The 15,657-nt window shown below is 47.9% G+C and overlaps 1 long non-coding RNA gene across 2 annotated transcripts; it reads left to right on the top strand.

Annotated features, from left to right (window-relative positions):
* The first annotated feature begins 1,151 nt into the window (after positions 1-1,151).
* Positions 1,152-14,775, top strand: LOC111753583 (uncharacterized). 2 transcript variants are annotated; one of them, XR_010050379.1, is made up of 3 exons: positions 1,152-1,875; positions 8,146-8,280; positions 14,607-14,775. It is a non-coding gene; the product is annotated as an uncharacterized LOC111753583 (long non-coding RNA). The 2 variants fall into 2 exon arrangements; XR_002788351.2 differs by lacking the exon at positions 1,152-1,875 and having other exon boundaries at positions 7,925-8,280.
* The last annotated feature ends 882 nt before the right edge of the window (positions 14,776-15,657 follow it).

The raw sequence follows: 15,657 nt of genomic DNA, 5'->3' as shown, positions 1-15,657 counted from the left end.
TACAACAAACTGTGGCTGAGAGATGCTAAAGATAATTTATTGAATGGGAATATAAACAATGTCTACTTACTGGAAAGCTACCATGAGCACAATGTCCCAGGCTGATGTACAGCCTGATTGTACTACATCTAGCAGCCTGATGCTGTGATTTAGATCTGGGTGTCCCCTAAAAGCTTTGCAAGTTCAGAGATAGGGATCTTGGGAACGCTGTACACAGCAGTGGGTTCATCCATGGGTGAGCTCAGGGCTACCTGTGCTGTTAGGAGGCAGGACCTGGGTAAAAATGGTCACTTGGATGTGACCTAGAAGGCTGTACTCTTGTCCCCAGCTGCCCCCTTTCTTTCTGCTTGCTAGCTGCCAAGGAGTGAGCAGCTGTCCTCCACCAGGCTCTTCTACCGTACACTTTCTACCTTGGAGCCAGTTGACCACTTACTGAACCCACAAAAACTGTGAACCAATAAACCTCTCCTCCTCTAAGTTGTGGGTTTCAGATAGTACGTCCCAATGATGGGAAAGAAACTAAGACATCTGGGTTTTCTTTATTATGTTTTTTGGTTTTTATTTGGTATATGTGTGTGTGTGTGTGTGTGTGTATGTGAGAGAGAGAGAGAGAGAGAGAGAGAGAGAGAGAGAGAGAGAGAGAGAGAAATCACAAGCTCATCCAAAAATGTGCACAGAAATTCAGAATAGGTCACTATACTGGCCAGAACAATTCTGTAAAGAGGACTTGCATAGCCAGACTTCAAAAGTTACTAGAAAACTATGGCATGAAAGACAGTGTGAGTCTGATACACAATCAACATACAGATGAATGGAGAAGAATAAAAGTCCAGAATTAAACCTCTAATTCTGGCCAGCTGACTTAACAACAGTCCCAAGGTAATGGAATGTGACATGACATTTTCACCTAGTGGTCCTGGAACAGCCGGGAACATTACACTCAGCAGTACACATGCCGTTAAAAAGACCACTGCCTTCTGCACATCAGCACCAAGACACTTCATGCCACACAGAGCAAAGTCAATCAGAAACCTAAGAGAGTTAAATTTTAACTCTTCTGGAAGAACACAGAAGACATTCTTTGCGACCTTAAGTTGGCAAAATTCCCATCAATATATTACCAAAATCAATGTCTACTAAGAAGAAGTAGTAATTTAGACATTACCAAAATTGAAAATATTTGCTTTTCAAAAGTTGCCATTAAGAAAATGAAGTATAAAGGAAGTACAAATTATATACTTGAACTTTCAAAAGTTGGTCATAAGAAAAACAAGCAGTTTACAACAGGGGCTGAAGATCTAACTTTCAGACCACTGGGCAGCAGAGGAGAGGGGCCATGTCCACCTGTACTTGGGGAACCAGCACATGAGGCCATCGTGTGCCACCGGGACAGCAGGTAGCACAGAGCACTGATAACAAGCAAAGGGTCACTGCTGTGGGGAGCAGAGAGCAGACTCACCGCTGAAATCAGGGGTGTCCTTGGGAAGTGGCTGTTGGCTGCAGCAGCACAAGCCTATGGTCCAGCAACCTGGGGGGCTGAGGTGGGAGGAGCCTTCTGGCCAGTGCAACCCAGGGTAGACCCCAGCTCAAACAAGACTTACATAAACCCCTACATGTGACTGCTAGCCCACCCCTGCTTTCTACCCAAAGGGGAATGAAATAGGTGTACGTGTGTCACATGGGAGGGAGGGTTCTGTCCCATGGAGGTCTTTGCCCAGGATCCCTTATGCCTCAGGAGCCATTTCTCAAAACTGACTGAAATGGCCTTGAGTTTGGAGTAGCAGAAGCTCATGTCAAAAGCTCCTTTCCATCACATGCTTTTCCTTTTCAGGGGAAAGAGGACAGCACCCCAGCTTTGACTCCACCTTCCCCCGGGTAAGTGTGAGCCTGTGAGAGTTGGCCCATCTGTCTGTGCAACAGCTATGTTCTCTTCTTAGCTGAAAGAGCTTTGCAAAATGATTCATCCAAGATGAGGTATTCTAAATGAAGGGGTGACATCATAGGACTACAATTGTCTCAGCTCATGTTATTAACACAGCCACGTGGCTTGTTGTGCAAACTAAATTTATCTTTCTCACAACTAATTGAAACTAATGCACAAAACCAAGCATGTGCGTCTTTATTTTCAACGCCCATAAGTGAACAGGAGGGAGGCCATACGTCTGACTGCCCATCTTGTGCTCTCCGGTGGCGCTGGGTCTAGATGCAGAGTTGAGGACAACGCCTGAGCCGTGCCAGTGTGTGCATGGGTGAGCAGGGTGCACACCTTCCCCAGCACATAGGACTTTTCACACCAGAACCCATAGGCAAACCAGCTCATGCCGGGGGTCACAGCGCACCCCGTCCTCATGGTGAACTGTGTGGCCCAGAAGAGGCGCCTTCTCACACCCAGTGAGGGGACATGCTGTCATGCGCCATGGGCTTACCTGTGCTCCCACTGTATCTTCCTCAGCCTGCAATGGGTACAAATGACTTCCTGTTTTAAAAAGCGTGTAACACAGCCTTCAGTGTTACGATGTTGCATCCCTGCATCTTACTCACTTGCATCTGGAGCCATTTTTATAATTCAAAATATAAAAAGAAATTGAAAATTCAATTCATTTGAAGCTCCTGGCCAAATACATCCAGAACCATGCACACACATGTGCCTCCACACATGCACATACAGTGCACCCTCTCTTTTAGTCCTTCCCAGGTCGCCGAAAAACCCTAACTGCTGAGCAAGCTGCCCAGGCTGCTCTGGACCCCTCCAGGAGCTGCCTGCAAGCTCCTGGTGTCTTTGCCATGACTTGGGAAGGTGATTCTGCAAACACGGTGTGGGGGGAACACAGGAGGCAGCACCCAGAGACAGGGCTCATCAGGAGGCTGTCGGTGGGGCCTTCCCTGCATGGCAGAGAGTAGTCACTCCTTGTGGTCCTGAGACCTGCTCCAGGGTCCCGGAAAGCCCAGAGGCCAGATGGACAAGGATGTCCCTGCTCCTGGGCCCCCGCCACAAGTGTGCACTGGGCAGGGAGCCAGCTGGTTTCTTTCTCCCAACCCAACTGTCCAGATCACAGGACAACAGTTAATGAGGGAAGGATGTACCCAAAACTGCTATATGCTCACTCGTTCTGATTGTTATGCAACAGCTGCATGTAAAATAGAAATATTCTTTGTGTTCACTTTCTGTAACTTCTCAGGGATAACGTTAGAGCAGCAGCAGGGTGCTTGCATGTCACCGTTTTTCTATTCATATGCAAAAACTTAAAGCTTCCTGGTAGTCTGTCGTGCATATCTCCTCAGGACACCACATGTAGGCTCATTCCTTCTCCCTGGTGACTCTTGGTCTTCAGCGTGTGACCAGGCTTCCCCATGGTGTAGTCAACCCCGGGTCACCACTGCTCGTTCTGGTGGTGGCCAGCATGGGCTTTGCCAGTGGAGATTCACAAAGCATCTTTGCGTCTCTCCTGTCAGGTGAGGGTGTGTTTATTTGGGAGGATATCTACACGGCCTGTGTATTTTAAATCTCCTTAGAGTTCTTTTCCTTAGGTTGCTCCCAGAGGCTGGAGCAGTTCTGACTTCTTCGTTCTCTTACTGTAACTTTCCAGGCCTAATTGGCTTCGACTGGGATTCTTCTACCTTCTGGTACCGGCCAGGACTTTCTGAAATGTTCCGAAAGCTCTGCCTACCAGAGCAGCTTCTTTTATAGTCAGAGGAGAGGAATTGACTGCAAATGTCCGAGTAGCTGTGTCCCATCTGTGGGCAGCGAGCTCTCAGTCCCTAATTGGCCGCTGGCTGGAGCAGTTGCTTCCTTACAAGTGTGTGCCTCTAGGTTAGATTAGGGTACACCTGTTCACACATCGAACCAGCTTGAAATTCACAATGTGCCCAGGCCGCCCTGTGGGCAAGCATCATTAACCATATATACAGACAGCTTATGTCAGCCTTAATTCAACACTGTTGCAGTATAGTTTTACCCAAATAAAATATGCTATTTCAGGGGCTGGGTGTTTAGCTCAGCGGCATAAACACCTGCCTTGCAAGCAGGCAGTCGTGAGTTCGATCCCCGGTACCGATAAAAATGAAAAAAAAAAATGCTATTTCAAAATGCTTTTCTTTGCTAGCAGTGCAAATGAAGAGTTAAAAAACTGGGGCCATTTTACATTTTTCCTTGTATAAAAAACTTAAATATTTGAAATGTTAAAAGCTTTTTGTGTGTTGAGTATTTGTTTTTCTGTTTCAAATTGTATTTTTCCAGGGCATAGTTTTCAGAATTTCTCTACGGTCTCCTCTTACTATGTAGAGGTCATAACTTTCCTGAATCCATGTTTATCAAGACTTTCTTTTTCTCTTGCTCAGAAAGTCCTGCTTACTCAAAGGTTATACAAACACCTTCTCTTGTACTTTGTCAATATTATCATATTTTCATCTGATTCCTTTACGTTTTGATTTGCAAGCTCTCTTGAATTTATTTTTGTATCTTGAGAGATAGGCACTAAAGTTATGTCACATCAGCAGAATAATGATTGGCCAACACTTCCTTTATTAAGAACCTCACCTTCCCCGTGATGTTAACGGCCCCCTTTCCAGGCTCAGGCTAGTCTAATTTCTTAAACTGGCAAAAGATTTGAACAAACTGTTCACCAGAGAAGATAACATAGATGACAAAACAAAACAATTGAAGGAGCTCACTGGAGGAGCAGAATCAATATATAGTATATGTTTAATTATACAAGGGATTTATAGTTAGCCTCACAAGATTAGAAGAGGAAGAGTCTCACATCTGCAGAGTCAGAAACCAAAGAATCCAGAATGGTTGCCTGTGTGCTGGAGAGCAAGAAGGTCAGTTGCTGAAGAAGGTCAGAGGCCTAGAGGCTCACTGCAGTCCCTGAGGTCAGCCTAGGCTGGAGGCTGAAGGTCTTCTCCGGAAGCTGTAGGAACTGGAGGGTGACATCCAAAGGCAGTAGTGGGGCTCCAGGCTCCCCCAAAGCAGTGGGGAAGGTGTCACTCAGGAGTCCCACTCCTACCTCCTCCCAGAGAGCCACGGGAATTTACACCAGGGTAATGGCCGCAAAGAACCACACTTGGGGCAATCTGAACAGCAGGAAGCTGTTTCTTATTATCCCAGAGGCCAAGTCTGAGACCAGGCTGTGGGCAGGGCTGTTCCTCCAGATGCCCCCCTTTCTGGCGGGTAGGTGCTGTCTTCCCCTGTGTCTTCACAGGGTCACCCCTCCATGCCTGTCTGTGTCCTGGTCGTCTCCTAAGGACCCCAGTCCTACTGAACGAGTGTTCAGCTCATGGCTCACTGAATGAACCTTAACCCCTCTCTACAGACCCCCATCTCTGGAACACACATCTGAAGCACAGGGAGGGGCAGCCACACAACCTCTGGAAGGGACAGGACTGGGAGAAGGGTGGCCTCCCAACCCAGGGGAGTCCTGCCTCAGACCCAGCTGCCCTGGGGCACACCACTAATGGGCTTCAATAACAAAAGGCATTTGTTATTTTAAAAAAGTAATTTTTTATCATGTCTTCTGTAATGTAGAAGTCTTAAACTTCTGAAGTTAAATTTGTTAAATTTCTTTTTGTTTTAAAGTCTTCCTTGCTGGGTATGGTGGCACATGCCTATAACCCCAGCACTCAGGAGGCTGATGCAAGGAGGATCACCATGAGTTCGAGGCCAGCCTGGGCTACAAAGTGAGTTCAAGGCCAGCTGGAACTGCATAGTGAAACCCTTTCTCAAAAAGGCAAAAATAAAATAAATTAAATGCCTCCCTTACTCAAGGGCTATCCAGATAGTTTCCAATACTCTGCTGTCTTACAGAATTTTGTGCCTCCATTACATTTCGATGTTCAAGCCTCCTTGAGTTTTACTTTTTTTTTTTGAGAAAAGGTCTCACTAAACCTCTGGCCCCTAATCAGGCTGGTTTTGAACTCACTATGTAGCCCAAGGTCACCTTGAACTCACGGTGAGCCTCCTGCCTCAGTGTCCAGAGTGCTGGAAATAGACATGCACCACCGCTCCTGGTCTTGAATTATTTTTGTGGACAGTAAGACCTAAGTTTCCTTTGTCCCAGGGATAGAACTGCTGGGGACCACCTCATTTATTACTGTATCCCTTCCCCCAACCCATGGAAACAGCTCTTGTGATACAACCCCAGTTTCCGTAGCCACTGTTCCTAGGAATTTCTACACCTTCATTCCGTTCACGCCATCCTGCTTTCTCCAATAGCAATCATCCAAATTGATTTACTATCGGACAGATAAATCTCACCTGCTTTTGGAAAGTTTGTTTTATTTCTAAAAATGTTGGCAACTTTAGGACTTTAGTTTTCCCACACAGTTTTCATTTTGCCCTGGCCTCTGGGACTGGAGCAGAGCTGTATCACGTGCAGGCTTCAGTAAGGGAGGCGGAGCGGTTTTCCTGCTCCCTGCTCAGACCCTCCAGGAAGTCAGGCTCCCCTTGGTGGGCCAGGCTGGGGGTCCAGACCCACATCCTACTGGGCAGCTTCTCCACGTCATCCTCCAGGAAGGGTGCCGTGGGCACTTCCAAGGTTCTGGGTCGTCGACCACAAGTATGAGCCCCACAAGCCCTGTTCTGAAACCTAGAGAAGCAAGTAGCTTTCATGGGTCAGCAAAAAAGGCAGTTTAGGAGATGGGTACCATTCATTAGTTTCTCCGATCCAAGAATTACTTTAGATTTTTGCTTTAATAATAAAGGAGTAAATATAATTTAGTGGGAAAAGGTCATAATCTTTCAAACAACTCAGTAATTTTTCTTCTAATTGATGTCTCTTAGAAACTCTAAATCCCTTTAAATTTACTCCAAAGTATAGCCTCTCTCCTAACATAAAGTAAAAAGGTCATTTTTTCTCATCCAGCTGGAGTCAAGATCATTAACTTTCACCTGGAAAATGTGTATCTAGCTATGCTTTTTTTTTGTCTTTTTGAGACAGAGTCTCTCTATGCAGTTCAGGCTGGCCTTGAGCTCACTTTATAGCCCAAGATGGTCTCAAACTGGCAACAATCCTCTTGCCTCAGCCTCCCAAGTGCTGGGATTACAGGTGTGCAACTACCACACCCGGCTCTATGCATATTAACTACAGAAAATATAGAAGTTGTAAAAATTCCTGATATAAATGTGTAAGTGATTTGTGGTTCACTACCAATCAATAACCTGTTGCTATTTTGATGTCTTTTAAATCTTCCCTTTTACCATATTTCTCTGTGTATTATGAACAAAATTTTATCTTATAAAATTATAATAATATTGTCTACTTCTCCGGAAGCCTGCTACACATTTTGAGAAAACTATACATTTTGAGAATCGTTAAACTAAAAATCATGATATGATATTGATGGATGTAAACTATCTCATCTTTGAAATGTATCATATTTTTGACGGGATAGTTTTCCATTTTAAATCTTCTTCAGAAAAAAGAGCTAACCTAGATTAATGAATGGATTAACTGTGTGAAAAGTACTACACTGATACAAACTTTCAGACTCTAAATGGGACAGGCAAGAAGTTACCATTAGGCTTCATTTCCCAAGGGTCAGAGAGGTCCTTTGTGGAGCCCTTGGGGCCTGTTCTGCAGGTAGCACCGCAACAAAGCGGTGGCACGGCAGCCTCTGGTGGCCAGAGCCCTGTCCTCCAGGTCACATGACACAGGTGTTGGGCAGATCCACTCCTAGGCCTAGGGGGTGATGAGGTTAATTTTAGGCACATGGAAGCAGGACGCTTGCAGGTCTTTAGGAAGGTTCCCTTTGCAGTGATAATCATCAGACAAACTTGACCATTTATTGCTTATTTGTTATGGGATGTTAAGTGGAGCCAATGCATATAAATTGACCAGAGAGATTGAAAACAGGATGGGAGCAGGATCACACCCATGAAGACCGATGCTCAGGGTTTCCCTCCGTGGCATGTAAGAATTCCCTGTTGGTGAGAGGAAGCTTCTTTCCGCGTTGCCCCATCAATGAGTACCCAGGCTCCTTCTCCCATGCATCTCACCCCCGAGGTCTGGAGTTCACGCACCCGCCCAGGAGGCCCGATCTGGGGCTCTGCAGGCTAGCACAGGACAGCACCGGTGGCCGTCGTGGGTCCTCAGGCGCCCGTCCCAAAGCAAGGCCACTTGTGCTGATCCCACGTTTCCTTCCTGCCAGACTGAAGCGTAAGAAGTTCCTGCCTGCTTCCTTGTGTTCCAGTCCCAGCTCCACCCATTCCTTGAGCCTGCAGAGTGACTCGCCGCCAGTCAGCCCGGAGCGCTCTGCTCTCCGCCACCCGCCGCGAGGAGAGAGGTGAGGGGCGCCGAGCGGCTCCAGTGACCCTGCCGCGGAGTCACGGCGGTGTGCTCAGTCCTCCGTGCACTCACTGTTGGCGTTTGGAGATGTTTTTAGTTCCCTCGAGCTGCTGAAACAAACATCCTAGACTGGAGACAGCTCGTTGGTAGCTCACGGTTCCGTAGCTGGGAAGGCGAGATGCAGGGGCCTGAGTCGCGTCCGCTGCCCCGCTCCCCGACGCCGTGGTCTCCCTGTTTGCCCAGGACAAGGAGTGAGAGATGGAATAAGCGCTCACGGCCACCCTCCCTCGGTGTGACCCAGCGCCGGGGCTGCACCCTCAGCCTGCTCCCAAAGGCCCGCTTCCTGAGACCCGCGCTCGGGGTGGGATTTCAGGGTGCAGACTGCGGTGGGGACACAGAGCTGCGGGGCGGTGCAGCAGGTCCCCACAGGTCCAGCTCCCGGCGACAGAGCGCGGAGTGCAATAGAAGCCGCGAGGGGCTAAAAAGGTTCTGATGCGCGGGCCGCGTGACAGCGCAGATCAATACAGAGCAGCTATCACCAGAGGGGGCGCTGTGTGCGCTCCCGCGAGGGTGTGGGCCGCCAGCTGGCAGTGACAGGCAGGCAGTTGCCTAACAAATGATTGAGGACAAATGTGGTGAAGTCTAGGCGGTGGGTTATGGTGCTTTCGAGCTTTCCTCATCCTAGGAGATTTTCCCACTGTGGTGCTGGGGAATACCTGTGTGAATAGGAAGGGGACAGGATTCTAGGCGGCTGATGGCCAGAGACAGTGTGTGTGGTGCCATGTGAGGACTTGGGGGGTGGCTGGTACGAGGTCATGGACAGCACCCACAGCTGAGGATGGGCCAGGCAGAGCAGCTGGGTGTACTCTCGGAGGAGGAGGGGCAGGAGGCAAGGGCCGCAGGGCCCAGGCTGAGCAGGTCCTTGAGGCAGACGCCTGGCAGTTCCTTTCCTGGAGGGTGCAGGGTAAGGGGGACGGCAGGGTCCAGCCGTACTTCTGTGGCAGCAGCCATTCGGAAGAACCTGCTGTGGACCCTGCAGCTCAGACCGGCTCTGGTGCTTATCCCCGGGGAGTCCGACTGTGGAGACCGCTGCTCCCAGCTGAAGGGGAGCAAGGGCAGCAGTTCCTTGCTGGGGACCAGGGAGCCCGGTAAAGTGGCCTCGGGCTTCAGCATCACATAGACCCAGGTTTGCTACCGATCTTCCCTAAAGTTTCTGAGCCTTCCTCAAGTTGCTCTTTCCTCCCAAGTCCTGAAGGGTGCCGCTGTTACCCTGCAGAGAGACCAGAGGAACCCAGAGCACTGGCACTGCCGGCACCAGACAGCTGTTCCTCCGGTTCACTGTGGACCTTGCTCCTCGAAATCCCCAATGGGAGACACAGATGCATGGCAGATCTGTGGGATGACCTCCTGGATAAGCATATTTTAGGGTTTTTTTTTTTTTTGTCTTTTTGAGATAAGGTATCCCTATGTAATTCCTCACACTGGTCTTTAACTCAACTTTGTAGCCAAGGCTGACCTCTAACTTACAGCAATCCTCCTGCCTAAGCTTCCCGAGTGCTGGGATTATAGGTGTGTGATTCCATGTCTCACTTTAAGTGCTTATTTTTGATAATGGAAGAAACATTTCTACTCAGAGCAAGAGCAGCGTCCTGATGGTATGTCTGCTCTCTCCTGTCTGTTCCTCCACCCTGGCCGCCTGCGTGGTGTTGGAAAGGTTGTGTACAGTGGTGACTTCTGCAGAAAGGACATCATGGGGGTGCAATGTTGAGCAAGTCGTCTTTTCTCCTTAGCCCCAAATGACCAAGATCTGCCCATGCTCCATGTCACTGCACACTGCTTGCTTGTGCTCTGGGACATTTCACCCCACACCATGTCTCTTTACCTCCCTGATGTGGTGGTGTTGGGCTGGCCCGGGTGTCTTGCTGTCTGTGTGCAGGCCCCTCCTGGTCTGTGCCTGGTGGTGCAGGTGTGGGGCCTCTGACTGTGTGGCTGTTTTCAAGCGGCTGTGGCATTTGCTCTAGTGAGTAAGCAGTCTTGTGGGGTTACCCTCTGCACTCTGAGACTGTGGACAGTGGTGCCCCTGGCAGCTGGCTGGGTCTCTTCCACCACAGGCCTCGGGACTAATGAGGCTGGACTCGCCACCTGAGATTTCTGTGATGCACGGCACTGCTCCTGTCTGTAGCCCACCTTTTCATGGGGTTCTTTGTGCTTTCCATGCCAACTCACGTTAGTTGTCTATGTATTCTTGACACAAAGCTGTTGTCATTTGGGTAAACTACAGGGACTCTGGTGTGCAGCTGGACAGTTTCCTTTGGCAGTGTGTCATTCAGTGAACCAGAGCCTTATGCTCCAGCAGGTCACATTTGTACATGTTTTACAGCTAATACTTTTTGGCCTCAGTGTCTTTCTTTCAGCCCAAATATCTTGAAAGATAGCATCTCTTCCCGCTACTAGGAATTTTAAGTATTTGTTGTGGAAGGTGAGTTCTTCGCCTCTAGTTCATTTGTGTGTGGACCACAAGGCAGATGTCTGACTTGATCTTCTGCTGTAGATTTGAGTGCCTTTACTCCATCCATGGAACGGTATTGCTCCTGGGTCCCTAATAGCCACATCTATCCTGTTCCAGAGCCCCACACGTATGCATGCAAGGCTCTTCTAGACTCTCCAGGTCATGCGCAGATCAACCTGTCTGCCAACTGCGTCTCCCACAGCTCCTGAGGCTGACGAACAACTGCCATTCTTGTCCATGAAGGGCCCTCGCCATGCAGTGTCACTGTCACCAGCCCTATCCCTCCTGTCCAGCCCCACCCAAGCCAGTATCTGACAGCACAGGCTCCCTACTGCCCACGGCCACGGGCAGAGCACCTGTGCTTGAGCTCCCATGCCCCTGCTGTCCCTGTGGGGCTCTGCACTTCTCCAAGCTGCCCCTCCTCACTGTGTGTCCGGCACTGACCTGCTCTCCACACGCTACACTGTGGTCTCTGGGGAATGTAGAGGGTATGTCCCATCTGCTGTGTGTTACTAGAAGTCACATAATCTCTGCATTTGAAAATTGTTGTCACTTTTGGTAGTTTGTGTGTTTCTAGTCATTGTTTCCTTTTGTCCCCAGGCTGCAGTGGTTGGCACAGAGCTGCCCATGGCTCCACTGGTCATCCTGGTATTTGCACAGCATCTGGAAGGAGGACCATCTCTGATTTCCGGGCTCAGTGGTTGAGTCAAGCTCAGGGCTTCCTATTTTGTTGATCATTTCAAACAACCAACTTTTGGTTTCACTGAATTCATCTATTGCTGTATTTCATTTTTCTGTGCTCTAGTTTTATCATTCTGTTCCTTCTAGGTTTGGATTTAGTTCACTTTTCTTTTTCTTCAAGTGTACAGTCAGGCTATTTAGTGTTAGCTCTGTGTCAGTGAACACCTCCAAAATGCTGGTACACTGTTTTCATTTCCATTCATCTTGAAGTATTGTGTCATTTCCCTGGGATTCCTTCTTTCAGTCACTGATTGTTTAAGGATGTGTCAGCCGAGCTGGGGATATAGCTCAGTGGCACAGTGCCTTCCTGGCAAGCACGAGGCTGTGAGTTTGATCCCTGGTACAAACCTCCCCACAAAAAAACCAAAAACAAGAATGTGTTAATTTCTATGTAGATGTTACATGGATGTGAATTACCTTGTTTTCCCTCTGTTAATGATTTTTCAGTTTCATTACACTGTGATTGAAAAGAGGACGCCTTGTATAATATCAATTTTTTGTTAATTTTATTTTAAAGAATAAAAAGAAAAACTAGAAAAATCAAGAAGCAAACAAACCTAAAGAATAACAACAACAAAAGCAAATGATGACAACAACAAAAAACAGCAATAGCTATATAGGCTTTCAAAACAAGGCAATAGGAATTTAACAATGGTTGTTATATTGCATATTGCTATCTTCAAAATACTTGCTCAGGTTACCAGATGCAGGAATTAAACAAAACAGTAAAATGGGACAAAACATTGGATTTCAAAATCAAGCCAGAAGGAAATCCCCCACAGTTGTACAATGTACACTGCCATCCTCCAAATAAATACCAGACCACCAGCCCCAGGCCTGCAAAATCAATCAAACAACACAAGCATCAAGCTATTCCTTTTGCCTCAGGTGCTATCATCTCACTCTGAGTGCCTCTCAATCAGCCAGTTGCTTACAGGGAGGGTGGGGGGGATGCTTTTCTGGTTTCCCAGCCCAAGCAAGCTGGCTCATGGGAAAGCATAGTTTGGCTTCTTGTTGGATCATTCCCCATGGATCAGGATCACTCCCAGAGTATCAGGCCCTGATCTCCGGTGATCTAGGGCTTATATGGGATAAGCAAGCCAGAAGTACAGAAGCAGAATGGCTTGTCCACTGGGGATCGGTTCTTACAATGTGCATCACAGTGACAGCTGTTTCTAAGAGACAGGTGCACCTGAACAGGAACTGTTACCTAGGCAACTAAGAAACTAAGTGCACTGACTGGGAGAGGAGGCATTTTCTGCTACGGTGCCATTTAGCTTTTTGTTTTCTGATTATGTTTTCATCCCTCAATTACTGGATTTTTAGATTTAATTGAATGTTTATAGTGTGCCATTCGATTCCATTGTTTTTCCTTTTCTGTATACTTTCTAGTTATTTTTTTAGAGGTTAGCTTGGAGATTACAATTAATATGTTCACCTTACAGTGACTTAGTTTGGGGGATTCCAGCTTAGCTTCAGCTTGTCCACTCGCTCCTGTACATCCCCATCCCTCCTTTTTTTTTTTGACAGCGAGGTTACATTTATTAAAGGCAGGAAAAGAAACAGGCTTTGCAGAGCAAATTTTGACAAGTAAAAGTAGGAAAGGAGTGGTGACCATACTGGAGGGACACCGTGGCCTGTGTCCCTTGCTGTGTGCCTTTGTCATGGGTGACATTTTATACTTCATGTGCTCATTGATGGAAGTATTGTTTTATGTATTTATCTTTTAAATCATGTAGGAAAAAAGACAATTTACAAATGAAGAATATAATACTTGGAATATTAATTTCCTTTGGTATTTACCAACGTTTTTCATTTCTTTACTGGTGTTCTTTATTTAAAGCTATCAGTTACAGCTCGCTCCTCTTTGGCCCAGAGAATCCCATTAGCACTTCTGGTAATGAACTCCCTCAGCTTTTATTGGAAAATGTGTTAAATTTCCTCTTCATTCTTCAAGGGTAGATTTGTCAGACTTGGAATTCTGGGTTCACAGGTTGTTGTTGTTTCTGTTTCTGTGTTTTCTTTTTGAGGCTTTAAGGTGCTGTCCCTTGCCTTCAAGCGTCCACAATTTCTGATGAGAAATTAGCCATTTTCCTTAGTGAGGATTCTTCGTTTGGGATCTGTCTCTTGATACTTCTATTGTTGTTGCTTCTAGAACATTCTTATGAGCTAGATCTGGGTAATCTGACTGTAGTGCTTTTGGAGCTCTCAGAATAGAATTTTCTTGGGAGTTTGCTGACTCTTAGGTGTGAAGATCCATGTCTCTCATCAGAGGGCCAGTTTCCAGCCATCGTTCATTACACATCTTTTCTATCGTTTCCTTTCTCTCTTCCTAGCAAACTGCCAGGATATGTTGGTAAGGCCTGGCCCTCTTGGTCCTCCAGCAGACACTGTGGGTGGGAAGCCCGCTGTCAGGCTACAGTGCCATCTGGGTAACCACGGTGCACAGCTGGTTTCCTGGAGAGCACCCCATACATGTGCCAGCCATCTAGGTGCACTGGCTTCTCTGCACATGAGAAGGGCTGGGGTGGCAGGTGGTGGCAGTTCCGTGTACCCTGCCTGGGTGGAGGGTGGCCACCTGCCCCTCCTTTACATGCTCTTCAGGCTCCAGAGTTCCACGTGCTAAGGAGCATGAGGGCTGTACTTCGAAGGGGCCACCTGAGGCACAGATGGTATTTGTGTCCCAGGATTCCTGTACCTTTGCAGCACATCACCCCTTCCTGTCAAAGATATATAGAGAGTGTCCCCCAGACTCCCACACGTTAGGGATGTGAGATGACTGGGCCATGGTGTGCCGGGCTCATTGGTGGGTGGAGCCCTTGATGAGATCATAGATGACCACTGGCACAAATGGAACCGAGGTGCAACAGGGGTCACCAGGGGGTGAGCTGAACCCTGTTGCTCCCTCCCCATACAGGAGCAGAGGCAGCACAGCAAGTGCATCACACCACTGTCCCCAGCCCACAGGTGAAAGTCTTAGCAGTCTTGGTGGGAAGTCATGGCCACCCCACTGCTGACCTCTAAAGTGTCATCTTGCATCATCTTGTTCTAATCCTGTGTCCCCCCTCTTGCAGGTCCCGAGGAAAGAGGGAAGTTTCATCAGTCCTTGAAGAAGACGATGTCAAGGCTGAAGCCTTAAATTCTGGGGAGATAATGTGATGTGTGTGGCGGTGAAGTCTACCAGAGGTTGAGTCTCTAGAGTGTTAAATATTTTCATAAAAAAAACAAAAAAAGAAATACCAATGGAAAGTCTGGGCCATTTCCTTGTTCTCTATGCCAGGGTAACCCCAAATGCCACCGACCATGGCATTTTTATAACTCATCTTTATATCTGTGTTAGAATTCTTTCCCCCCATTAGATCTTTTCAAACTATGAAAACCTACAATTCTAAAGTGGTTTTGAGTAAAAGCCCCTGGCCAGACTCTGCTTTCTGTTGATACACAGATCCACGGGCTCACCTGAGTACTTGCTGCAATGCAAGCGACCATCCCTCCTGGGCTCAGGGAGTAATTTCACTCGTGGGAGGCAGGGGATTGGCTGTCTCACAGACAGCAAATCCAGGTTGCCATGGGATAGAGTAGCCCAGCCACTTGGGGTCTGGAACTTGTGCTAATTCTGTGAATGTACACACATCCTCTGTGTACATTCTCTGTGTACCTTAGATTTTGAGGCACAGCACACATCAGTGGACTTGGCACTATCTCATCTGCTGCTCAGGAGCAAAGTGTGGTGCTCACTTCCTGAAGACAGCAGTCACCTGGGGTCCAGATACTGCGGCGCTCTGCATGGTCAGCTCTTATCTCACTTTGCAGCCTGACCCTAAGCAGATCTGACTGGACCTGGAGGGTGAGAATGCAGTGCAAATTCTAAAAACTGGGAAGTGGCATTCACCACCCACACTGGAGAAAGAGCAGATCCAGAAAGCCTGTCCTTAGACACCTGGACCCTATCCCAGTGCATAGCATGGGCTCTCGAGGGGCTGGTACCAAACTCCTAGGTGGAAAAGGCGAAGATGAAAAGCAGACCAGCCAGGGCTGAAGGGCGATGAATGAGGCTGGAAAACAAGAGTGTGAAACAGGGGCACTGAGGTCACAGGGGAGGTGGGGGGTGACATGGGAAGCCTG

The sequence above is a fragment of the Cavia porcellus genome, unplaced genomic scaffold (assembly GCF_034190915.1).
Source record: "Cavia porcellus strain 051 isolate PalLab524CR breed Dunkin Hartley unplaced genomic scaffold, mCavPor4.1 scaffold_11, whole genome shotgun sequence".
Taxonomy (NCBI): Eukaryota; Metazoa; Chordata; class Mammalia; order Rodentia; family Caviidae; genus Cavia; species Cavia porcellus.
Note: the sequence above shows the minus strand (reverse complement) of the source record. Positions and strands in the feature narration are given on the sequence as shown.